Source organism: Sturnira hondurensis, unplaced genomic scaffold, assembly GCF_014824575.4.
Source record: "Sturnira hondurensis isolate 20B ecotype Veracruz unplaced genomic scaffold, ASM1482457v3 Scaffold0004271, whole genome shotgun sequence".
Taxonomy (NCBI): domain Eukaryota; kingdom Metazoa; phylum Chordata; class Mammalia; order Chiroptera; family Phyllostomidae; genus Sturnira; species Sturnira hondurensis.
In genome coordinates, this window is record NW_028076902.1 from 1,776,215 (window position 1) to 1,803,484 (window position 27,270).

At 39.6% G+C, this 27,270-nt stretch overlaps 1 protein-coding gene and 1 pseudogene across 1 annotated transcript in view; one reads left to right on the forward strand and one right to left on the reverse strand.

Moving 5' to 3' along the window:
• LYRM4 (LYR motif containing 4) overlaps nt 1-27,270 on the reverse strand; it is a 178,591-nt gene that overhangs the window by 143,744 nt on the left and 7,577 nt on the right. The window lies entirely within an intron of this gene.
• Nucleotides 6,812-13,817, forward strand: LOC118986416 (60S ribosomal protein L7-like; annotated as a pseudogene).

A 27,270-nucleotide genomic window follows, 5' to 3' on the forward strand; every position in this document is an offset into this window, starting at 1 on the left:
AAAAGGAGGCGCAAGAAATTGAAAACTTATTTTCAATTGAAAAAATAGTGAAGAACTCCCCCAATCTGGCAAAGGAAACAGATTTCCAGGAAGTCCAGGAAGCTTAGACAGTCCCAAAGAAGTTGGACCCAAGGAATTACACACCAAGGCACATCATAATCTCATTACCCAAGATGAAAAGAGAGAATCTTAAAAGCAGAAAGAGAAAAGGAGACGGTTACCTATAAAGGAGTGCCCATAAGACTATCAGCTGATTTCTCCAAAGAAACCTTGCAGGCAAGAAGGGGCTGGAAGACGTTCCAAGTCATGAAAGAGAAGGACCCACATCCAAGAGTACTCAATTTGGCAAAGCTATTATTTAGAATGGAAGGGCAGACAAAGTGCTTCCCAGATATAGTCAAGTTAAAGGAGTTCATCATTACCAAGCCCTTATTATATGAAATGTTAAAGTATATAAAAAATACTAACAGTAAAATGCAGCACTTCCTCTGAGTATCCTGGCATTGAAAGGACAGCAAAGGACAGGCTGGGACTCATTTGCTCAATCCCTGAATACTGGATTGCATCCAGAGAAAGGGAGCCCATTAGCTAACTTAACTTTGCTAACTTGGAGTTAAAGGATTCTGAACCCAACATGTAAATTTATGCAAATGAACACATTAATCACATCCTTGGATTTACTGACAAAATCTGGTAGGCGTTTACCCCTTAGGAGAGCTTAAATTTTGCCTTTCATGGAGAAGAGGCATCTCTAAAGTCTTGTCAAAAATTGTATGAATTTAAAAATGCAATTAACCTTTGCATCTCCTGGGATGTCATAAGCAACATGGGGCTTGCAGTACCAGGCACTATAATAAATGGATGGTTCTGATCTTGGTGCTGTATTGCCTTTAAAAAGTTTGTTTGCTTGGCCATTTATAATACAAATAACTTGTTATTGCATCTTTCTTCTAAATAGGTCAAAATATTTCCATGCATTACGTAACTTATTTCCATAACATCTCTGTGAATCATTTAAATATTAGGCTGTTTAGATTTAATTTTATTTTAAATAACCTGAAGACTTTAAAGCCGAAGAAAATTGTGCAAATATTTGCATTACTGTTTACCATACTATTTGCTATATTAATACTGACTAATTAATATTAGAACAACAGTTTGCATTTATCTGTCAAAAGCAACAAAAATGTATATGTGGTAGGGTCAAATAAAAAATGCAGCCTTTAAATAAAGCGTGATAATATAAACCTAACATTCCTCATTTTGCCATAGGACTGGCAACAGGAATCTTCACCTGTGAGCACACTACACCTCTCCCATTTAGGCACACTGTAGCTGAAGGAGCCTGGCCACGGGCTGTCCCTGTAATCTTCCATGTCTGTGGTCACTACAAAGAGCTCCTGTGCCAAAACTGCCTCCTTGACTGAACAGCCTAGCTCTTGGAAATTCTCTTGGGCAGAGAGGATTCTCAAAGGCACTTTCGAGAGCATACCTTGGTTAGAAGACATGGAAAGACAGGCAATTGAGTATCATTTCATTGACAAGAAATCAGTATACTTAACAGAAGTGAAATGCACTGAATTGCTAATTAAATTCTTCACTATACCTCATTACCTTTTTTTCCTTTGAAATTTGATATTCTTCTAACCACTTAAATCCATGGTCTCAGCAACTGCTGCTCTTTGGACAATGACAATTACTGTGTAGCTACCAAGTAGCTAAATGGTAAAATACAAATGGACTTTACTCATCACCACATATTTTAGCAAAAAAACTTCAGGAGTCAGAAATCTGCAACACACTTTCATTTTGAGTTGCACGAGACTTTTATTACTTGGCCTAAATCCAAGGTGGATTTTTGTATATACATAAATGCTCAGAGCAAAAGGTATTTGGCCTCAGGATTATTTGTAGTTCCACTGTCCAAAAAGCCCTTCCCTGAATCAACAACTGGCCCATTCACAGTAGGTATTTAGCAAGCATTTTAGTGTAGGGCAGATCTAAGTTAAAAGAATTCCACTTTCTTTAACAATCTACTGAAATTTTATAATTGTCCCCCTTGCATTAAAAGGCACACAAGTGTGATGAACTTTATTTACCAAAATGAATTAACACAAAAGAGAAGCTCCATCCTCTTAGCCCATGTTGTATCCACTGAGGTTTAGTCAGGAAGCTCTCCTCACTGCATTCTTTTGCAAACCCATGTTTCCTACAAATAGGGAGGTGTCATGTATATGATCAACATGGTCTGCAGAAAATGGGTGATTGGGCAGATGTGTGGAGGACCTTCTAAATGCTTAGCTGTACTTTCAATAGCTTAAAGCAGGTGAAAATGTAATTTGGCACAGGGACTAGCATTTAACAGCATGTGTAATGTGAAAATACTAGCATGCCCTTGGGAAGAATTACAAAGAATATTGGTAGTGAAGAAATCCTGAAATGTGAGAAGACAAAGTTAGGCACCTAAATTCATTCTGAAGCTCTGTCCATTCCAAATAACACCCTTTACATTTTGGGAAATGCTGGTCTTCTACTCAAGCAGCTCCTTCATTGTTCAGAAGGGGTAGGCTGAATGTGCAGGTCCCGCATCTGGTGGCAACAGTTCCTACAGGTAAGTCCTGCTCATCATTAAAGGCTAATTCCCGAGCACTGTAACCAAACTCAAACCCACCTCTCATAAGAACTAACTGATGCACATATTTACTACCCATGAGGCACAGATTAACTTCTTACTTACTTTTAACCCTTTAACCCTCTAGCAATAGCCTAAGACGTGTGTTAATTGTTACTGGATACATGAGCTTCCATTAGTTGTAACATAGATCTTCAATGTATTATCCATACCCTTTTGCTAATGATCCCCTACCATGCAGATCCCAAGGCCGAGTCCAAAGTCAGATCATGGTAATAAAGGGGATCAGAATATACTACCCCCAAATATGCCTATTTGGCATTTGGTATTTTGAACTGAGGACAACTGAGAAATAGATGCAGTAGGGGCTCTCTGCCCTCCTACTTTTTGCCTAAAAACCAGGTACAGGGAGAGATCCAAGATAGCAGTGGAGTAAGTGGAAGCTACATTAACCTCTTCCCAGAACCAAAATGAAATCACAACTAAATTATTAAAAAATCATCCTGAAAAACCAACTGAACACCAGATGGAGAGAAGTCTTATAACCAAGGACTTAGGGCAGAAACCACATCATCACAATGAGACTGGTAATCACAATGAGACTGGTAGGAAGTGCGGAGGTACAAGAGGGTTGGCTGGACTCCTACAGACAGCAGCTAAAGTTCTGGAGAGATATTTCAGTGGCTGAGACCTGAAAAGTGTGGGGTCTAAACCCTAAGCCAGGCTCCCCAGCCTAGAGCACCAAAACCAGGAAACGAACCCAAAAAAACATCCGACTGTGAAAAGCAGTGTGCTTTCTGTCTGCTAGAGAGAGATGACTAGAGATGCAGAGAACCTCTTATAGGGCCAACACACCAAATTTTGTTTGCAGCCACTTACCCTGGGCTTCTGCAGAGGGAGAGCAGAGCAGATTAGAGCCAAATAAAGAGAGTCTGAGGTTGGTAGCTCTGGGGAGAGAAGTGAAGTGTTAGCTGCCAGGATCCCTGTGCTCAGTCATTCCCCATACTGCAGAAACCACCATTCTGGGGCAGAGTACTCCCTTCCATGCTGCCTTAGCCTGAGGGAATGCAATAGCCCCACCCTGTGGAGCTTAAACCCAAATGCTGAGGGTTAAATCTGGAGGCACTTTCAGTGATTAAATCTAATAGAAAGGCTGCAAATGGCAAATCTCTGGAAGCTTTGACTTGAGCTCATCCTCACCCTGGCCAAATGCTGGTAAAAGCCAGCTTTGGTACACAGCTTGTTTTCTCCTGCACACACCCAGGCCCAGCAGAAGGAGCTACAAGCTGTAGATCCTTGGTAGCTTCAAACAGGTTGCCCAAGGCCAGTCACAGGTAGTCTGACATAGGTCTGAACCAGAGTCATTGCAGATCTACCTACTACATAGAAACCAACATAAAGAGGCAGCCAAAAAAGGGAAGACTGAGAAACAGGCCCCAAGTGAAAGAACAAGAGAATTCTCCAGAAAAAGAGCTAAATAAATTGAAGGCAAGCAATTTAACAGGTATAGAGTTTAAACTAATAATTATAAGGATGCTCAACAGCATGAAAAAAGACATAGAAACCATACAGAAGTACCAGTCAGGAATAAAGTACTTAGCCCTGGCTGGTGTGGCTCAGTGGACTGAGTGCTGACCTGCAAAAGGAAAGGGTCACCAGTTTGATCCCCAGTCAGGGCACATGTCTTGGTTGCAGGTCAGGTCCCCAGTAGGGGTTGCACGAGAGGCAATCACACACTGATGTTTCTTTCCCTTTCTTTCTCCCTTCCTTTCCCTCTCTCTGAAAATAACTAAAATCTTTTAAAAAAGAAACAAAAAATGCAATATTTGAAATAAATAGTACACTGGAGGAATAAACAGTAGATTGGATGAAGTAGAAGACCAAATCAGCAATTTGGAAGACAAGATAGAAAAAAATACCCAACTGGAACAGCAAAAAGGAAAAAGAATTTAAAAAAATGAGGAGTGTTTAGGAATTTTTCAGAAGACATGCATGTAAAAACATTCCCATCATAGAGATACCAGAGGAGAAGGGGGTAAGCATGGTATAGAAAACCTCCCTAACCGCATGAAGGACAAAGACATACAAGTCCAGGAAGCACAGAGAGTCCCAAATATGATGAACCCAAGAGACCCACACCCAGATACACCCTAATTAAAATGGCAAAAGTTAAAGACAAGAAGAAAATTCTTAAAAGCTGCAAGTGAAAAGCAGTTAGTTATTTACAAGGGAGCTCCCATTAGACTATCTGATTTCTCAACAGAAACATTTCAGGCCAGAAGGGATTTGTTTGAAATATTCAAGGTGATAAAAAGCTAAAACCTACAACCAAGGCCACTTTACTCAGCAAGGCTATTGTTTGAAAATAAAAGAGAAATAAATAACTTCCGAGACAGAAAAGACATAAAGGAGTTTGTGAAAACCAAACAAGCTTTGCAACAGATGTTAAAAGGCTTACTTTAAGAAGAAAAAGAAAACAACAGAGGAAAACAGTTAAATATAAATGGTAATAAATACATATCTATCAATAATGACTTTAAATATAAATGGATTAAATACTTGAATCAAAAGACATGGGGTAACACATACACAAAAAGCAAAAGGTTGGAAGAAGATATTTCATGCATATAGAAAGAAAAAAAGAGTAAGGTAACAATACTTATATATGACAAAACAGACTTTAAAACCAAGGCCGGAGCTTCTGTGAAGCTGGCTGTGTAGGTAGACATGGCTCGCTTCCTCACACAACCAAATCAAAATGACAACTAAAATATATAATAACCATCACTCAGAACCATCAGAAATCAAGTTGAATGGAAGTTTGACAACGAGAGAATTTAAGAAACCAAATGTGAAACTGGTAGGAAGGGTGCAGATGTAAACGGGCTGGTCCCACACCCACATGTGGTGGATAAAAATTCGGGAGGGATATTTCAGGACTGAGCAGGCCCAGCTCCACACCAGGTCCCCCAGCCCAGTGTTCCAGTGTGAGGAAGATAAGTCCCCTCAAATTCTGGCTGCAAAAACCAATGGGGATTGAATTGGTGGAAGTAACTGCAGGAGCCCCAAGCAGTTCCTCTTAAAGAACCCATACACATACTCATCTACTCAGAGTCACTCTCTTTGAGCTTGAGAGCCAGGGTAGAGGCTTAAAGGGCACCGCTGGCATACTGGGAGAGGCTGAAGTGTCTGGCATTGGGGGGAGCAGAGACCACTGTCCCTTTTCTGAGCCCTTCCTACTTAGAGCCATGGAGCCAGGAGGCTGTGGCCATATCTGAGACTCCATCAACATGAGTAACATTGTTTAACCTGTATTGAAGATCCCCAGAGACTGCATCACCCAATTTACAGGCCTACCCAAGCTGCTTTTCCATATGAATGACTGGTCTTGGCTCCTGCTTTCAAACTCCCCAAATCCTCCCAAACAGGCAACAGCTAACCTTAGTGAGCTCTAGGCCCTGCACTAACACCAGCCAGATTAGTTTCACCACTTGGCTTTGCTTGGGAATTTCCAAGGCCAGCACAAGTAGCAGCCTTCCAGATTGCCTTATAGCTCAGAAAGGGTGGCCCTGGGCAAAACACAAGTGGGGGCTGACCTTGGCCAGCACCATCCAGGAAATATCAGGGCTAGAGCGCCCAGTGGACAGCTACAGACTACTTCAGAGCATCAAGACCCTGCCCCTACACAGCTGATCCTCCATGGAGGGTGAATGTTGGTGGTCAGTGGTCACAGCAAATCCATGGAGCTGACTGGCTTACATGGGAAACCCCTCTCGTTGATCTGCCAATAGCTACAAAGGCTCAACTACAAGAGAAAGGTGTCCTCAGCTCACAAGAAGGGCACACCTTGAGTTCTGGGCTTGGGTGATAGGCGAGGCTGTGCCACTGGACCGTAAAGACACCTAGTACATTAGGCAACACTACCAAGATACAGAGTCACAGCAGCTCTACCTAATACATAGAAGTAAACCCAGGGAAACTGCCATAATGAGTCAAAGAAACATGGCCCAAATGAAAGAACAGATCAAAACATGAGAAAAAGAACTAAACGAAATGGAAATACACAATCTATCATATGCAGAGTTCAAAACACTGGTTATAAGGATGCTGAAGGAACTTGGTGAGGACCTCAACAGCATAAAAAAGATCCAGTCAGAAAAGAAGGATTCACTCTTTTTTCCAGCTGGAACCATGAAAGGTGCAGAAAAGAAGAAGAAGGTTCCTGCTGTGCCAGAAACCTTTAAGAAAAAGTGAAGGAATTTTGCAGAGCAGAAAATCAAGCGCCTGAGAAAGAAGTTTGGCCAAAAGATGCTCCAAAAGGCAAAAAGGAAGCTTATCTAAGAAAAAGCTAAGCACTATCATAAGGAATATAAGCAGATATACAGAACTGAGATTCGAATGGCTAGAATGGCAAGAAAAGCTGGCAACTTCTATGTACCTGCAGAACCCAAATTGGCATTTGTCATTAGGATCAGAGGTATCAATGGTGTGAGGCCAAAGGTTGAAAAGGTGCTACAGCTTCTTCGCCTTTGCCAGATCTTCAATGGTACCTTCTTTAACTCAATAAGGCTTCGATTAACATACTGAGGATTATGGAACCATATATTGCGTGGGGATACCCTAACCTGAAGTCAGCAAATGAATTATCTACAAGTGTGGTTATGGGAAAATCAACAAAAAATGAATTGCCCTGAAAGATAACACATTGATTGCTTGATCTCTTGGTAAATATGGCATCATCTGCATGAAGGATCTGATTCATGAGATCTATTCTGTTGGAAAACACTTCAAAGAAGCAAACAACTTCCTTGGGCCCTTCAAATTATCTTCTCCGTGAGGTGGAATGAAGAAAAAGACCACCCATTTTGTAGAAGGTGGAGATGCTGGCAACAGGGAGGACCAGATCAACAAGATTATTAGAAGGATGAACTAAGGTATCTACCATGGTCATTTTTGTAATCTGGTCAGTTAATAAACAGAAACTGCTTTAAAATTGGGAAAAAACCCCAAAAGATTAATTGAAATAAAGAACAATTTACAGGGAAACAACAGTAGAGTGGATGAACCCAAAAATCAAATCAAGGAATTGGAACATAAGAAAGCAAAACAACCAATCAGAAAAACATGAAAAAAAAAAGGAATTTAAAAAAAAAAAAGAGGGGTAGAATAAGCAGCCTCTGGGACAACTTCAGCAGGCTCAACATTTGCCTCATAGAAGTACAAGAAGGAAAAGAGAAAGAGCAGGAAGTTGGAAATCTTTTTAAAAAATAATGAAAAAAAACTTCCCTAATTTGGCAAAGGAAATGGATATGCAAGTCTAGGAAGCACAGAGTCCCAATAAAGTTGGACCTAAAGAGAACCAGACCAAGACACATCATCATTAAAATGCCAAAGGTTACAGATAAAGAGAAAATCTTCCCAGCAGCAACAGAAAAGCAGAGAGTTACCTACAAAGGAGTTCCCCATAAGACTATCAGCTAATTTCTCAAAAGAAACTTTGCAGGCAAGAATGGACTGGCTAGACATATTGAAAGAGATGAAAAGCAAGGACCTACAACCAAGATTACTCTATCCAGCAAAGCCATCATTTAGAATGGGAGGGCAAATACTTCCCAGATAAGTTAAAGCTAAAGGAATTCATCATCATCAAGCCCTTATTACAGGAAATGTTAAAGGGACTTATTTAAGAAAATGAAGATCAAAACTATAAACAGTAAAATGAGAACAAACTCACAACTATCAACAACTGAATCTAAAAACTAAAAACACAAACAAACTAAGCAAACAACCAAACAGGAACAGAATCATAGGCATAGGGATCTTTTGGAGGGTTATCAGCTGGGAGGTGGGAAGGGGGAGATGGGAGAAAACGGTGCAGGGATCAAGAAGCATAATTGGTAGAAACAAAATAGGGGGATGTTAAGTATAGGAAAGGAAGAAGACAAAGAATTTAAATGCATGACCCATGGACATGAACTACAGGAGGGGATTGCTGGAGAAGCGGGGGTCAGGGGGCAGGTACTGGGCAGATGGCAGCAAAGGGAAAAAATCTGAGATAATTGTAACAGCATAATCAACAAAATATGCTTAAAAATGCAAAAATCCAAGACTACAAATAGTAAGAGACAAACAAGAACACTAAATAATGATAAAGGGAACAACCCAAGAAGTGTATAGTAAACATTTATGCACCCAATATAGGAGCACCTAAATAGGTAAAGCAAATCTTGATAAAAATAAAAGGAGAGACTGACAGAAATACAGTCATAGTAGGGGATTTTAACTCCCCATTAACTTTAATAGGTAGCTCTTTCAGACTAAAAATCAACAAGGAGAGACTGGCCTTAAATGACACACTAGAGTAAAAGGGTTTAATTGATATTTTCAGAGCATTTCACTTTAAAGCACAGAATATACACTATTTTCAAGTGCACATAAAATGTTTTCTAGGATAGACCACATATTAGGCACAAAACAAGTCTCAGTAAATTTAAGAAGATTGAAATTATATCAGGCATCTTTGCCCATAATGCTATGAAACTAACTCAATCACAAGAAGAGAACTTAACATACACAAAGACATGGAAACTAATAAGATGTTATTAAAGAACAAATTGGTTAACCATGAGATCAAGGAAGAAATCAAAAGATGCCTTGAGACAATTGAGAATGAGAACACAACTGCCCAAAAATCTGTGGGACACAGGAAAAGCAGTTGTAGGAGGAAAATTCATAGCATTACAAGCCTGTCTTAAGAAGCAAGAAAAAGCTCAAATAAACAATCTAAGTTTATACTTAAAGGTACTTGAAAAAGAATAAAGAAAGATCACAGGGAATAGAAGGAAAAAATAATAAAGGTCAACTACTTTTTTTTAATATAAGGATATCAACATGGGATAGAATTCTCTGATAATATTTAATTGCTAGATTAGGGGAGAAAGAAAAAATTTTAACACTAAAGATGTGCTTTCAGTATTATATCTCATAAGCAAAATTTAGTTCTCACTAATGAACATATGCAACTCATGTGCCCCAGTACTCCATGATGGCCCCACCCCCAGGCCACCTTCCACCCTATAGGCTCCTATGGCACTTTATTTCTAGCATTTCTGCTCATCCCCCTTCGTACTATCTTGCATGCTAGAATTTACATACAGGTCTTCTAGGTTCTTCATCTTTCCAAGACAAGAACCTGGCCCCTGATCATCTTTACTTCCCCACAGGCCATAATATACTTTGAACATAGTAGATACTTGTGTAACTACTGCTGAACTGAAATTTTTTATTTCATTAGAAAACAAGAGAACAAAAACTCCCATAATGACCAGTGACCCAATGGCAAATGTAAGATTTCTATTGCAATAGGAATAAAAATTCAATTAATTTCTTTTTTTAAATATATTTTATTGATTATACCATTACAGTTGTTCTATTACCCCCTTCATTCCCCTCCCCCCACACATTCCCTCCCCCACCATTCTCCCCCCTTAATTTATAACCATGTGTCTCAAGTTCTTTAGATTCTATATTTCCCCCACTATTCTTGCCCTACCCCCTATCTATTTTCTACCTACTATCTATGCTATTATCTGTACCTTCTCCCCCTTTCTCCTCCTCCCACTCCCCTGTTGCTAACCCTCCATGTGTTCTTCATTTCTATGGTTCCACTCCTGATCTAGCTGTCCTCTTGGTTTGCTTTTGTTTTAGGTGTGGTTGTTAATAACTGTGAGTTTGCTGTCCTTTCACTGTTCATATTTTTCATCTTCTTTTTCTTATATAAGTCCCTTTAGCATTTCATATAATAAGGGCTTGGTGATGATGAACTCCTTGAACTTGACCTTATCTGAGAAGCACTTTATCTGTCCTTCCATTCTAAATGAAAGTTTTGCTGGATAAAGCAATCTTGGCTGTAGGTCTTTGGATTTCATGACTTGGAATACTTCTTTCCAGCCCCTTCTTGCCTGTAAGGTCTCTTTTGAGAAATCCGCTGACAGTCTGATGGGTACTCCTTTGTAGGTGACTGTCCCCTTATCCCTTGCTGCTTCTAGGATTCTCTCCTTCATTTTGGTCTTGGCTAATGTAATTATGATGTGCCTTGGTGTGTTCCTTCTTGGGTCCAACTTCTTTGGGACTCTCTGAGCTTCCTGGATTTCCTGGAAGTCTATTTCCTTTGCCAGACTGGGGAAGTTCTCCTTTATTATTTGTTCAAATAAGTTTTCCACTCATGGCTGTTTCTTTCCCCCTTCTGGTACCCCTATAATCTGGATGTTGGAACGTTTAACGATGTCCTGGAGGTTCCTAAGCCTCTCCTCATTTTTTTGAATTCTCATGTCTTCATTCCTTTCTGGTTGGATGTTTCGTTCTTCCTTCTGGTCCATTCCATTGATTTGAGTCCCAGTTTCCTTTCCATCACTATTGGTTTCCTGGACATCTCCCTTCATTTCAATTAGTTTAGCCTTCATATGTTCCTCTAATTTGTGACTATGTTTCTCTAATTTGTGACTATAATCTACCAGTTCTGTGAGCATCCTGATAAACAGTGTTTTGAATTGTGCTTCTGAGAGGCTGGCAATTTGTCGGTTGCTGAGAGTTATTGGCTCTGGGACTTTGAGTTCTTCTTGCGCCATCTTTTGGGCTGTTCGTGCCTGTTCTGTAGCAGGATCGGAGCCCTAGGTGTTCACTAGCGCAGGGCAACTATGTCGCTGGGTTGTGACGCTGTATGTGGGGGTGGGGTCAAAGAGGGACTATGGCGCCCTGTCTGCCGCCTGCTGCCACGGCCCTCACTGGTGCCACGGCTCTCACTGGTGCCACGGCTGCTGCCGTCACTGTCACTGGGCCCACTGCTCGTGAGTGTGCCACCGCCCCCTGGGCCTTCGTGGTCCGTCTCACTGTGCAGGAATGTGCGACCGCGGTCAGTCTGCCCCGCACCCCAACTGGTTCCGGGCTGCCTCTGAGCCTGGGTCGGGGGACCTGTCCTGCCCGACCCTGCTTGCTGCTGGCTCCGCCCCTCTTACCTTCCCCGTTGAAGGGTTAGATGTAGTTGGACTTCCGTATAATTCAATTTTCTGTCCTTTGATTGTGTCTTTGTTTCTCCAAACCTATGTTGTATTCAAACATGGTTGTGGGGGAAGGGACAGTGTTTCCACCTAAGCCTCCATCTTGGTGGAAGTCAAAATTCAATTAATTTCGCTAGAAGAATTATATAGACTAAAGTGACAGTCATTAATTTATTATTTCTTAAATTACAGTTGAGAGTGAATACTATAGCAATTTCAGGTGGTCAGTACAGTGATTAGACATTTAAATGTTTATGAAGTGATTCCCCCTGATAAGTGCAGTTAAGTCACTGATTTTTTTAACTACCAAGCAATTTCAGATATTTTTATTTTTCACTTACTAACTACATGTTTATATGTTTTCTTCAGTATTCATTTAATAGTTATTATAGCAAATTATTATTAGACAGTTCTGGGAATAATTTACATGTATTAGCAATTACTAACATATTATATCTCAACATTTGCTATGTTAGGCATATAAGGCATTTGAACACAAATGATCATTACAATTCTACTCCTGCAACAACATTAAGTGTGTAGAGGTAAGTTACTTCTGAATATCTTAGACAGAAAAATAGTCTGGTTGTGTTAAGTGTTTGCAAAGTAGATTAATCAGAAAAGTGTTTACTTATTGTCACAGAAAAATTTGGTAATATAAAATGTTCTCAGTACTTTTGATATTACTTATACATGAAATACATTGGCTTGTATAAAATATTATCACTATGTAAATACTAAATTTCACCTTTCTGAAGGCAACTATGTCAACAAAACAATGTCTACTTGAAAACAATAAAGTATAGTCAACTTTTCTTTCTCCCTGAGGACAGAGGGAAAGCCAATTTCCAGCATACAGATACTAAGGTTTTAACACACAAAAAGAGAGGTCTTAATAGATAATGTCTCTGAGCTCAAAATATTATTTTGAAAATTAACTTTAGATAAAATTTTCTGAAACTAAAGTCTTAATTTTTGGCATATGTTAAAGTGGCTCATAGCTCAAACTAACCCTACAAAATAAGCCAATTTAGTTACACAGGAGTTCATTTCAAAAGCAATTTATTTGAACGTCTCATCTGAATGTGATTTTGTTTAAAACAGTTTGCCGTAATAGCCCCTTTACAAAAGTCTCTAAGGTACAGAACTGGAAGGCTTCAAACTGGAGCGGATCCATGGTCCTTAGGGGTCAGTCTTTCCGCGTTACCACCTAAGGGTGAAGCTTCTGCCTTCTACTCAGGCTAGATCTTATCTGGGAATAAAACTTTACATGTATTGCTGGTTAAATGTATCAAAATTTTGAGTGAAATTAAGTACTATCTGTGGAGGACTGACTAAAAGGCAAGATTTCTGACTATTCCTCTGAATTCTCTAAATCCTGTCTGTGGGTTATGCCAGGGACCTGAAGTGTTGGTCTCTTGCAAAACTGCTTAATTCACCTGGGCTTGTTATTGTCTGAGACAACACTGTGAGAATCCAGGAGGAATTGCAGTTTGAGACTGGTTCTATTTATGTCCAGAATATTGCCTTTCATACAAAGAGCCACAGAAGAACTTTCTTGGGTTTTAGTACCATGTTGTGCTTCTAAGCAGCTGGATGCTTTTACATTATGGATACTGTGACTCATATAACTTATCATATCCTCTCTTTGCATAAACTACTAAGACTCTCAGAGCCAGACCCGAGGCTGTTCTCCTGGTTGCCAAATGTCTTGTCTTTTAAAAAATTTTTATTTATTGGTTTTAGAGAGAGAGAGGGAGGAGAGAATCATCAATGAGAGAATGAGAGAGAGAAAGAGAAAGAAAGAGAGAGAGAGAGAGAGAGAGAGAGAGAGAGGGAGGGAGGGAGGGAGGGAGGGAGAGGGAGAGGGAGAGAGGGAGAGAGAAAGAGACAGAATGGGAATTTGTTGTTCCACGACCTTGGCATGTTATGATGACACTAAGCGACTGAGCTACCTGGCCAGGATCCTGTCTTCTAAGTACTCAGTTTGCTTGCTAATCTCATTACAGGTCTCATTTTGGTTTTCCTACCCTTATTTTCCTGATTTTCTCCCTTAAAAATATATATAATCCTGATTCACTGGTTAAAAAAACATTAAAATAGGTTAAGAATAAAATTAAATGTAGATTGTTTTCAGTTGATTTGAGAAAGCATAGAGTTCCAAAATTTCTTATTCATTAATTGAGAGTTTGGAACAACAGTACTAAAAGATAGTAAAGCTCCCAGTCCAGGTCAAGAAAATTTAATTTAATCACAATAAAGCAAAATGATAGTGTTAAAGAGAAGTTACTGCCATTCCAGACAAATTCTTTAGGGTAATTCTATATTCATGTTAAAAAAAGAAATTTATCTTATTAAAGGATTTTTGTGTGTCAAAAGACATTATTGATTACTCAAACTCATATAGCCATAAGATACGAAATTCAAATTTGAATAAGAGAATAATCTATATTTTATTCAGTCAAATTGACTTGCTCTTTTCCCTGTCCTTATACAAACAAATAACTCATTTAATTCAGAGTAGCAAAGTGAATAGAGATCTTTGAAGAACAATAAAATATAAATGCAAATTTTGACTCAGGGTCAATTCTTAGTATTTCTAGCAGCAGAAAACTAATATGTTTGAATATGTGAATTACAAGCAAATGAACAAATTTCAAATATAAACTTAATAATGTCTGGGACATAGTTATTCACAATAGTTATTCACTGTCCCAGACTATGTCTTATATTTAATGGTCTTTATTCAGCATTTATTCTTCTCAATTCTACTTAGTCAAATTTGCTTGACAATGCCTCTAAAAGAAAAACTCCGCTATGGTAACCCTTTGTGCTATTTTAATTTTTTCCTCTTTTATTCAATTTATTGAGGTGATATTGGTTAACAAAATTATACAGGTTTTGGGTGCATGATTCTACAAAACATCATCTATACACTGTATTGTGTGTTCAGCATCCCAAGTCCAGTCTCCTCTCATCACCGCTTACCTCCCCATACTCTTCTCCACCTCCCTATGCCCCTTCTCTACCACACTACTTTTAAATGCCTGACTGCCAAGAGTGGCATAATCAGATTTGGGATTTAGGAAAACTATTCCTCTGAATTACCTTGAGGTAGCCAACCCAGCCCTGCCAAAACTAGCCTTACTTGTATTCTACTGCTGTAAACCTTTTCTTAGGACACAGTAACCTTTCCCAGGCTCTCTGCTCATCTTCTTGAATATTTTTTCCTCTTTCCCTCTGATAAAATCCTGCTTTCCATCTTTTCTTTCAGGTCTTTCTGGAGGCAACATGAAGGATGCCTGGTAGAACTAAGACTTGGAGGCAGAGAGGTCAGTAGAAGGCTGTTATAAAATCCAGACAAAACTGATGATGGCTAACAAAGGCAATTGCTGTTGGGGGGGGGGAGGCGGCGGCACAATTTCTCCTGGTAAGAGAAATATGTAAGAGAAAATCAGCAGGGCAAAAAGACCAACTGACTATGGGTAAAGGAGAAACACTGAAGTGATTTCCATCCAACTTGGGAGCTGAATATCCAATGAGAGGGAATGCAGGAGGGCCAAGTTTGCTGGGATGGCTGGAATTAGTGAGGAAGTGAAGTGGACACACTCAATTTGGTAGCATTCCCAGAAAATGAAGGAGGTTCTTGGAAAGAAGGGTTTGCAGGTTATAGGAAAGGACGGACAGAGAGGTAAATCCTCAGAACATACAGGCCACAACTGATGAGCGCAAATGGGGAAAGCATGTGAAGGTCAAGACGTAAAATAAAGGGCCTCTCAGGCTGAAGAACAAGTCAGAGGAGGAAGAGTATAAGCAAGGGTGGGGAGATGAGGAGACAGTGGTGTCACACTTGCCAGAGAGGAACAGAAGATGATCTTGCTGAAAGCTGAAGACATGCCAAGTGGGTAGGGCAAACACAAAAAAGTAGAAGAAAGATTTGGTAAGGCAGACAGTAGGAGACTGAGGCGTAAACAGAAGCTGACAGAGTGAGGGGATCATCCACATCTGAAACAGCACAAAGCACACTAGTGTGTAGGGTCACAGCTCTTTTAGAATAGCATCTTCCTACAGAATCTGGTTTTCGGACTTTTGAGGTTCCTTTTGGCACAGGCCCTCAGCCATCACAGTCACCATGCCATAGGACGAGTGTGCAAGCATGGGGTAGAACAAAAGAATGAGCAGACAGAAGCATGGGAGGAAGCTATGATCACAGCAGGGAAGTTATACCTCTGTACCTCGAGTTCTACACCAGTCAGGAAGAATCTGGGGCCTGTGGTCCAAGAATGTTTCCTTCCATGAGGGTAAATGGGGCCATAAAGTAGCCCTGGGACAAATGAGGCTCATATCACCCCAGACATTCCTTGGGAAGATCACCTTTAGGTAGTCAACCGAGCTCTGCCAAAGCCTTACCTGTATTCTACTGTTGCCAACCTTTTCTTAGGACACAGGCTCTGTGACCTTTCCCAGGTTCATCTTCTTGAATATTTTCCCCATCTTTCCTTTCTCTTCCCTTACTACTTTGCAGATATATTATTGTTCATTAACACTGATCCTGCCCCTCTGCTGATATTTTGGAAAATGGCAAGTATCCAAGATAGTTTATTTTCAATTTGTAAGACTGAACCCTTTGAGATAATATTGCCTTAGGATATAAATACACAATACAAAATATTTGCTTATGAAACCTAAAACAAAATATCAGCTGGGAGCAACATCTATTAAAATATACCTCTGAAATGACAATTTTAACTACCTGTTTTCTCCTCTGTCTTAAAAAAAGGTGAATAGCCCTGGCTGGTGTAGCTTAGTGGATTGAGCGTGGGCCTGCAAACCAAAGGGTCACGGTTCGATTCTCAGTCAGGGCACATGCTTGGGTTGCAGGCCAGCAGGGGACGCATGAGAGGCAACCATACATTGATATTTCTCTCCCTGTCTCCTTCCCTTCCCCTCTAAAGATATATAAATAAAAATCTTTAAAAAAAGGTGAACACACAAAGGGATTAGCAACCTGGGAAGGAGATGAATTCCAAAGACAAGACATCCTGGGGAAAGAATTCAGGGGCTTCTACCTCTCCATAGCCAGGAGTGTATACCCACAATAGTGATATTCAATGTGGGCTTTAGCTTTGTGAGCAAGGCTAGGGAAAGGAAGGACTTTCAGAAAAATAAAATAATGATCTGGGAATTAAAATTGCCGAGTCCGAACTCTGACCTGTACTTTGCAGCCGAGGGGCAGGGAGCATAGGAGATCCAACGTGATGTGGCAGTGGCTCCACAGAGCGGTTTTCATGAACAGCTGACTTGCACATACGTGGCAGGACACCAGAACTGGCTAATCTTTCTTGTGTAAAAAAGCCCTCCCAAAGATAAAAAGCTGCATCTTTCTTAGGTTCTGTGGAGGCAGGTGGAGGCGGAGAGGGCTACCTGCCTCCAGTCAACATAGAATATGAGGGAAAGTGTTGGTGTTGGAGGACTTCGGTGTCAACCCTGCTCTACACCAGCTACATGGTTTTATGTTTGCTACTTTAATTCCATGAGTCGCAGCTTCCTCATATGCAAAATGGGGGAGATTAACAGTACCTGCTTCACAGAGTTTTTATGATGATTAAATGAGCTAATGAAAGGAAAAGTCCTAACATATGTGGCCAATGGGAGATGCTAAAGTAAAAAAAGAGCTATTGTTATTATTATTACTGTATTTGTTAAATGGAGTCATATACCTATTTCATAGTGATTTATCTTAAATTAGAAACTGTATATTAACGTATGTAATATATAGTTCTTCATATACAGCATGTGACCAATCAATGTGAATTTACTCCAGAGCCTCCCTTTCTTCTTCCTCCGTCAAACACTGGGGGGTCTCTCTTTGTGTGGAACATGTACCCCTAAAACAGTAAACAGCCTCTGTGTCAAGGACAGGTTTTATTACCATTATGATAGTTTTCGTCACAATTGAATGAAACCAATTCTCCAATGTTTTTGATTCCTGGAATGAAAGTAATTTAGCCTCAGCAGAGTGCAGAATTTACTATAACAAAGGTGTTTGTGAGACTACTACCTCCAGTGGATTTAGTAATAAAAAGTATTAGAAGACTTTTGTTGTAACACAATCTTACTAGGATGAAAACTCCATAAATGAAACTCTGATAAATTTGTACACCAGGGCCTAGCACAGTGCCTGATATTTAGCACAGTAAATATCTGTTAACTGATGGCTTACAGGCATATGTTATATATCAATGTCTTTGTCAAAAAGTCACTGTCCACAGGAGATAACTGGAGATAACTGGCAGCATTCTATTGGTGGTGGCAATGGACACACTGTAGAATAATGGTGCATGACACTGGTCTGATGCGGGACACAGGTTTTCCGTGCTATTCAAGCATAGAGCATTCCTATGAAACCTCTCATAAGCTGAAATGGCATAAAGCAAAGAAGTAATTACTATAAATTTATGTGGAAAAAATCTTGAGCACTCCCAGACCCAAAGTTCAAAGTATGCTCAAAGTCTTTATTTCATTCACCATGGTTGAAATGCTTAATTACATCCAGCTTTATCCTCAGTGTAACACCCTTATGAGAGTTCAGGGCTTTCTGATACCTTAGAACACACCTTGCTAACAGATGCACAGAGTTAACTGAGATAAAACCCAGATGCTCAGAGACACAGTTTAAAGCTCTGGAAGTACCACTCTCACTGCTCAGGATCCACACTGCCTCTCTAAAGGCTGCTCTAGCACAAACGCTGAACACTATTTTTGCTTTCCTCCATTTTTCTTTTTGCAAAGTGAAAATTCTCTTCAAATTTCTTTGTCCAGTGAAAACAGGTGCCAATGCAGTTCTTTAGTAACAGCAAAGTGGCATAATTCAAACTTCTGAGAAGCAAGGGATACCTCTATTGGAAATTCTAAATAGAGCCTTTCATCTTTTAGCAAAGTCATAAAATAAGGTTATTCAACTTCAAATAAAACAAACACAAATACTCCCAACCATATTCCCATTATCCTAATTTATAAGAACATTACAAATTACAAAACAATCACACGCAAATTTTCTCCTTAAAAAAATTTCTGGCTTTGCTATTATAGGCAAAGCCAATGGGTGATTAAAAAAACATGAATATGACAGGATTTCTATTCTTAAAGTACTCATAATATAGTATGGACCAGCAAATCTTTCAAGGGAAAACCTGGCTAGGTTTGTCTGTCTATCTGCTCTGCCCACACTTGACCAGGTGTCCCCCACTGCTCTGTCACTCAGGACCAGAGATCTGTGTGGCTGCGCAGAATGCTGGTTTCTGCCCTGCTGTCTACAGTTCTCATTCTCTTGTATGTGTTACAGACTCAGGGAACAGAAAAGAAATCAACCGGATTCTTTTTTCTTAGGTTCCAATATTCTGAACAAATGTGTCTTCAGGCTGGCAAATGAAAATACCAAGGAAATACAAAATGAAAATAGGCTACACTGAAAGGTAATAACTCTTTCCTCCATTCCTAAAGAAGAGAAAAATGGAGGACACAGTAAAAATAAACATTGTATTCCCTCCTATTCCTCAGGGTTAGAAGGATACAGGGAAACAGTCCCCTTGGGTAATTACATGCCTGAAATACATTAAGTTTTTCAAGTGACTGTGGATTAAGTTAATTACTATGGAAATAATACTATTTCCAGTAGATGATTGTACATGTTAGTAGCACCAGTTATAAAAAAAGTAGTGTTTTTTGCATTTTGCTTATTTTTAATTAATTAAAGGAAAGAGGCTTATTTTTCTCTACATTATCTTATACACTGGTTCTTCTGACATTTGAAAATTCTTTTCAGTAAAAGAAATATGTGAAAAGGAAGAAAGAAAAATCAGGGCCCAGACAGTCCCTAAACATGGTCACCCCTGGTATTTTACCAAAATATTTTCACTTACACTTGTTAATAAGGGGTAACCAATATACAGAGCATTCACTCATGCAACATTTCTTATGCTTTTATAGTGTATTATCACTGACAGAACAAAATTGGTTCAAACATGGTGCCTACTGACAGGGGATGACAATCTACTAGAAAAGGGGAAAGAGTGACGGGAGAATTGACATGGCAGGATGATACACATGGCACCTGGAAAACAAGGGAGGGGCCGCAATAAATACAATCCATGAATTCACCCCATGCTGGTGCACCCACTCTTGCCTCGCTTGGATGCTACGGTGATTGTGGTGTTTAAAAACACACACTATTCTTGACCTCCTGGAGCCTTCGGTCAAATTACTGGGGGAGTTGGTTTATTAGTTGAATTTTTAAAGACAATTAGAAATTTGCTGTATAAAGGGAGGAAAGTGTATTTCAGACGAAGGAATCAATATGTGACCACATGAAGGCCTAAAGCCATGTGGCACCTTTGGAAAATGGGAGAAGGTTAATCTGGCTGAAGTAAAAGGTAGACGGGAAGAGAAGAGGCATAACAGGAAGCTCTGAGCTTCCAAAGGCATGGAAGCTCAGAAGGAATTTTACTCCAAAAGCCATGTAAAGCCTCTGATGCATTTTTTCTAATCCTCACTGGAAGACATTTTTTTCCCACTGCTTTTAGAAAGAGAAGAAGGAGTTGGGGCAAGAGAGAGAAAGAAAGAAAGAGAGAGAGAGAGAGAGAGAGACTTTGTTTGGTTGTCTCTCATAAGCTTCCTGACTGGTGATTGAACCTTCAATCTAGGTATGTGCCCTGACCAGGAACAGAACCCGTAACCTTTATGGGATGAAGCTCCAACTGACTGAGCTGCACCGGCCAAGGTGAGTCTCTGATGCATTTTAAGCAAGGGGAGCAGTGGGGCTGCGTGAGAGCACACACATTGTGATGTCAAAGTCTTGGGGTCAAATACTGGCTCTGTTCCATAAAAAGACTTCAAATTGTACTTCTTCTCCACAGAACTTATCCACCCACTACACTTAACTTGGCGCCCAACTTAGTAAGTCAGCTACCTACACTTTAGCAGCCTTATGGTGAGAACAGAGGGGACTGGCAGGAGATCACAGAAGCAACTACCTGGGAGAGGGGTATCTATCAGTGGTCTGGCAGGGGTGTGGGGGGAGTGGGTGAAGAGATGAGAGGATTAAGAAGTACAAATAAGTAATTACAGAACAGCCAGGGGGATGTAAAGTACAGTATAGGAAATGGAGTAGCCAAAGAACTTACATGCATGACCCATGGACATGAATAATGGTGGGGGTACATGAGGGAGTGGGGGGTGCTGCGCAGAGGAAGGCAAAGGGGGAAAATCAGGACAATTGTAATAGCATAATCAATAAAATATATTTAAAAAGGAAAAAAGAAACCATGGATTGTAATAAAATTACAAAGAAATTACGAAGAGGGAAAAGAGGAAGGACCACCCGCAGAAAACAGGGGATTATCGATATACCTTTAGGTATACTATTAGAGTCTCTCTTTCAGAGGCAGAGAAGGAGAACTGCCTAAACCAGGTGCTGAGACTGAACACTGCCGTCAGGAATCTGGTGCCTAGAGTGGGCAGAGCCTGTGAGCAACATCCTTTCTAGAAGGGTGCCAGATCAGAACCTACTCTAATATAGTCATATACCCATCATGAAATTCCTTTCTTTAGAGTTTCAAGTTTCAGGCTAAAGCATTAAGTTGTCAATTAAAGCTGTGCTTATTACTTCAATATCTTTACAAGTTTAGCAGTCTACTGCAGTGGTAGAATATTTTCATCCTTAATCCGGTAAGGATAGGAGCAGAACGCTAACCTTAGTACACAGTGAGTTCTTGATAGAGACTATATTGAATGAATGAATGAATAAGAGACAAGTGAACCAGGATAAAGGACCAATGGCTTTTTCTGACTTCAGTCTGGATGCAGTGAACAATTTCCTCAATTAATTTAGCTTTGTGTTTAGTAGCAGGAAAAGGGAATTTTAGTTAATAGATGCTTCTGCCCATAGAAATGATCTCTGGTTAAAACAATATCACTCTTAAGGATGAAATTAGAGGAGGGATAATTATATAGGGAAAATATTTATATTTATTCTCAAAATGTGGCCAGGCAAAAAAAATGTATCAAGACATTAAATGAATAATTGTGCTATAGAGTAATTATAATGAATTGATGAGTAATTTTAAATAAACTAGGCCGAGGAGAAGTACTACGCCTACTTTTAAAATTGCCCTAGGCATAAAAGAATACATATAAGGCTAACAGATGCATTAATGACTACTAATGAGGGTAGCAGCCATCTATTAAAATAATTACTCTGAGAATAGATATGCTCAATTAACTGAACCCTTATGAACACTAACTAGCAAGTTAGTGTTAACATTAATATATGAAAGGTATATTATATTAACTTTAAGATATGAAAGGTATGTAACTAGAAGAAGAAATGTGAGATAAGCATACGAAAACTACTGCAGATTATACTAACCCTTAGGGCCAAAGAGTGCTCTCAAGTTGTGTTTGAAATGTTTAGATGCTCTTCTGAAGCTATGTCACTGCACACAGAGGTGCTCACAGAAAAAGTCTTCTTTGTGCCTTGACCTGTATGGCTCAGTTACTTGGGCACTGTCCCACAAAGTGAAAGGTCACAAGTTTCATTCCCGGTCAAGGCACATGCCTTGGTTGTGGGTTCCATCCCTGGTCGGGCCACCTATAAGAGGCAACAGATCGGTTTCTCTCATACATTGATGTTATTTTCTATTTTTCCCTCCCTTTGCTCTCTCTAAAAATAAAAGAAATAAAATCTTTAAAAAATAGTAAAGAAAATGTCTTTGTGCTAAGTTGGCCCTGTCCTTGATATGTGATGTTTCATTTGGAACACTTCCCTCACCCTTTCTAATTATATTCTGCTAAATTTGAGCTATTCTCTCTAATCCAGCATATTCAATCAATCACCAAGAACAGCTAATTCTATTTCTCAATTGAGCTCTCCATTATTATCACCACTGCTTCAGTTAGGACTTCACCATCTTTTGACTAAACTGAACTAATGCAATCATCTCTTGACTAGCCCCAGTCTTTAGTTTCTTTCTTTTTTTGGAGATCTAGCTAAAAGCTAGAGTACCATTAATGGTTTTGCACTGCCTAGGAACATGTGCCAGCATCTTGGTGTGGCATACAAGGCTCTCCGTCATCTCTGGTCCTTCCTATGTCATCTCTGTACTCTTATCTTCTGCCATTATCTGTCATCATTGACACCAAACTGTCAGGATGGGCGGGGTAGGACAAAATGGTGGCTGAACTACAACCCGGAAAAGACGGCTGAGGTCAAACCAGAGAGCCAAAAGGGCGGGCTTTATCCATATAGCAATCTGAGCCCAAGGAACGCCACCAATGATATATTGCCGCTTTGTCCAAAAGGGACCAATCCCCAGCTCCCACAAAGAGAGCCAACCAAAATAAAACCCCACCACATTCCCTGCTTGGGTGCGACTTCCCCGGCCCCACTCTGTGGACCAGAGAACCTCGCCCAAGTGTGCAAACCCCAATAAAGCTCTATACTGCCTAACTTTGTGGCTGATTGGCATTTCTTCCTCGGCGGAGCCTAAGAAAACCTCTCACAAACTACCAAAACTGCTGGTAGTTCCTTATACCCAACAACTACAACAAGTACTGGTTTTTAAAAAATCTGTTCCCTCTGCTTCTGCCTTCCTTCAGTAGCAAAACTGATTCTTTATAGCTCAGGTCGGCCACCATTGCTTTCTTAGACTCAATCCCCTTCCAGGGCAAGATCTGTTACCCTTCCTATTTGTTCCCACAACGTGCTGTTCAATTCTGTCAGTACATTGGCACCACAGTTACAAAATACTTATTTATTTATTCAATATTTATTTATTTCTCAGTGAGTGTATTACTCTATTCACTGAACTGCAAGCCCCTCTTGGACAAAGATCATATTCTACTTATCTCTGTATTTATAGCATGGAGCACAGTGTTTGGCACATGGCAGGTACTCAACAACGTTTGCTCACAAAGACACTGAAATAGAGAACAGGCTGACAGGGACCAGAGGGGAGAGGAGAGGGCATTTCAGGGGAAAAGGGGACGGATTTACAGGAACTAGTATAAAGGACACATGGACAATAACTAAGGGGAGAGGAAATGGGAGGGAGGTGGGGAGCACTGGGGGGTGGGCTGGGATGGGAGTAAAAGACAGAAAACTGTACTTGAACAACAAATAAATAAATAAACATTTAAAATGCATAGATAACAAACGAAGAAGGTATAAAATAATAAAAGTATCTGGAGGAAAGAATAAACAAAAAATAAAAAAAACAACAACAACAAAACAGTGGTTGCTCAATAAGGGCTGACACCAACCTCATCATATCAAAACTATACATTACAGTGATAATGTTCTTGGATTGCTAATACCTGGTGTAGAATGTGATTTGATAAGTTTAACTGAGTTGGTTAAATGACTGCTAGCTACTGCTAATTTCAAAAAATTGGCAGTTGGATCACCTGGTATTAGAGATAACTATGTAGTAACTAATTTACTTGTATCTGTTGAAACACAGAAGTAATTTTAGAGTATCCACTGTGTGCCAAACATTCTACCAGAAAGTTTTTTTTTACTTTAGTATTGTCAATCTAGAGATGACATACCAGGGAGTAAATGATTTACACCTAGGTTACAGAGCCAGTAGTGAGTTAACTTCAAATCTGAACTAGGGTTTCTTTAAAAATCTTTTTATTATTACTTTTATCCTCACCCAAGGACATGCTTACTGATTTTTAGAGAACAGAGAAGGGAGGGAGAGAGGAAGGGAGAAAAATCGATGTGAGAAACATTGATTGGTTGCCTCTTGAACATGCCCAAACTGGAGACCAAACCCACAACTTGGGTATGTGCCCTGACCAGGAATCCAACATGAGACCTTTCGGTTTATGGGACGATGCTCTAATCAACTAAGTCACCCCAGCCAGGGCCTGAACTAAGGTTTCTTCAATAAAAGGCCAGAAACCTTTCTAAATCATATTTATCTTTCTCATGATTCTCATTCATAATACTGAAAACAACAAAAATAAGGGGGAAAAACAAGGGGGATGTTTTAGCATGAAGTCATTGAGACTGTGTCATAAAAAATAGTTTCCTGAGCTTTTTAAAAATAAAAAAACTATTATACTTTCAAATACAATTCCAATAATGAGTGATTATGAAGCCACACAGATAATCAAGATGTCATGATGATACATGAAGTCAAAACTGACAATTTTAAATCTGCTTCTTAAAGCAGGGGTGGTAGAGACCAACTAAAGAAGGTATTTGTATTATAAACCCAGACAAAAGCCAGGAGAACCCACTGACTTAATTTAGCTGAATCTTGCTAAATCTAGAAATTCACTGCTTGATTTTATTTAGTAATAAAATGTATCCAGTTTTATTACTTACTTTGATTTCTGAAGGTCAGAATTTTTCTAAATTGGCTAGGCATTAGTTAATTGAGAAAATAAATGCTGAGACATGTAAAAATCTAATACTTGACCCCTTTCCTGACAGACAGTAGGATTCAAGGTCAGGAAGGGGTTCACAAAAAAGAATAGGATATGACTTACCATAACAAAGCATGCATATGACTACTGACATTGAGTCATTAAGAGGCAGTCAATTTTCTATGATGCTCATTACAGCAATTTTCAAATAGAATGTTTTGTAAGTGCACTGTGTATTAAGAGGAAAAGAATTACCCTACGGCAACACAGAATAATTTAAAGATACTCTAAGAAAGACCAATATACTGAGAAAAGAGCTGTGACCCCCTTCTACTGAGAATGTACTTCTTTCTAAGGAACTGCATTTAGGTGGATGCAGGTAGTCTTTTTACACTGGGACGAGTTACCCCAGCATTTTTACCTGCACATTCCAAGTCAGTCGGGTGCATCAGTCCTTTCAGCAGAACCTGCCTTGGCCCTGGCTGGTGTAGCTCAGTGGATTGAGCACGGGCCTGCGAACCAGAGGATTGCGGTTCGATTCCCAGTCAGGGCACATGCCTGGGTTGCAGGCCAGTTCCCTGCAGGCCAATTCCCAGCAGGGGACGCACGAAAGGCAACCATACATTGTTGTTTCTCTCCCTCTCTCCTTCTCTTCCCCTCTAAAGATAAATAAATAAAATCTTTAAAAAATCTCACTGATACTTAAAAAAAAAAAAAAAGAACCTGCCTTAGGCACTTAACCTTTCGTGGCTCAGGTGTGCCAAGACAAAAAAAAATGGACCAAATGGAAGAACAGATCAAAGCTCCTAAACAAATACAACTAAGAGACAAAAAGCCTATCAGATGCACAGTTCATAACTCTGGTAATCAGGATGTTCACAGAATTGGTTGAATTTGGTCACAAATTACATGAAAAAATGAAGGCTATGCTGAGTAAAATAAAAGAAAATGTACAGGAATCTAAAAGTGATGTGAAGAAAACTGGGACTCAGATCAATGGTGTGGACCAGAAGGAAGAAAGAAACATTCAACCAGAACAGAATGAAGAAAGAATAATTCAAAAAAATGAGGAGAGGCTTAGAATATCTGAGTCAACTTTAAACGTTCCAATATCTGAATCATAGGGGTGCCCCAGAAGGAGAAGAGGAAGAGCAAGAAATCAAAAACTTATTTGAACAAACAATGAAGGAAAGATTCCCCAACCTGGCAAAGGAAAGAGACTACTAGGAAGTCCAAGAAGCTCAGAGAGTCCCAAAGAAGTTGGACCCAAGGAGGAACACACCAAGGTACATCATAGTTACATTAGACAAGATTACAGATAAGGAGAGAATCTTAAAAGCAGCAAGAGAAAAGGAGACAGTTACCTACAAAGGAGATCCTGTAAGACTGTCAACTGATTTCTAAAGAGATTGATTTCAAAAGAGACCTTACAGGCAAGAAAGGACTGGAAAGAAGTATTCCAAGTCATGAAAGGCAAGGACCTACATCCAAGATGACTCTATCCAGCAAAGCTATCATTTAGAATAGAAGGGTAGATAAAGTGCTTCTCAGATAAGGTCAAGTTAAAGGAGTTCATCATGACCAAGCCCTTATTATATGAAGTGTTAAAGGTACTTATCTAAGAAAAGAAGATCAAAACTATGAATAGTAAAATGACAACAAACTCAGTTATTAACAAGTACACCTAAAGCAACAACAACAAAAAACCTAAACAAACAACTAGGACAGGAACAGAATCACAGAAATGGAGATCACATAGGTTATTAGCAGGGGAGGGGGAGAGAGGGAGAAAAGGTACAGAGAATAAGTAGAATAAATGGTAGGTAGAAAATAGACAGGGGGAGGTTAAGAATAGTATAGGAAAAGTAGAAGCCAAAAAACTTATATGTATGACCCATGGACATGAACTAAAGTGGCGGGGGTGGGGTGGGGAAGGGGTGTGCAGGGTGGAGGGGAATAAAAGGGGAAAAATGGGACAACTGTAATAGCATAATCAATAAAATATATTACTTAAAAAGAAAAGAAAGACCGATATACTTATAACTGAATTTGGTAGTAACTTTACTCTCCGCTTTCTTATATTTGCTGCATTTATTTTCTCTTTGCTTTGATTCTCTCATTTATTATTATTACTACTTTTTAAAAGAC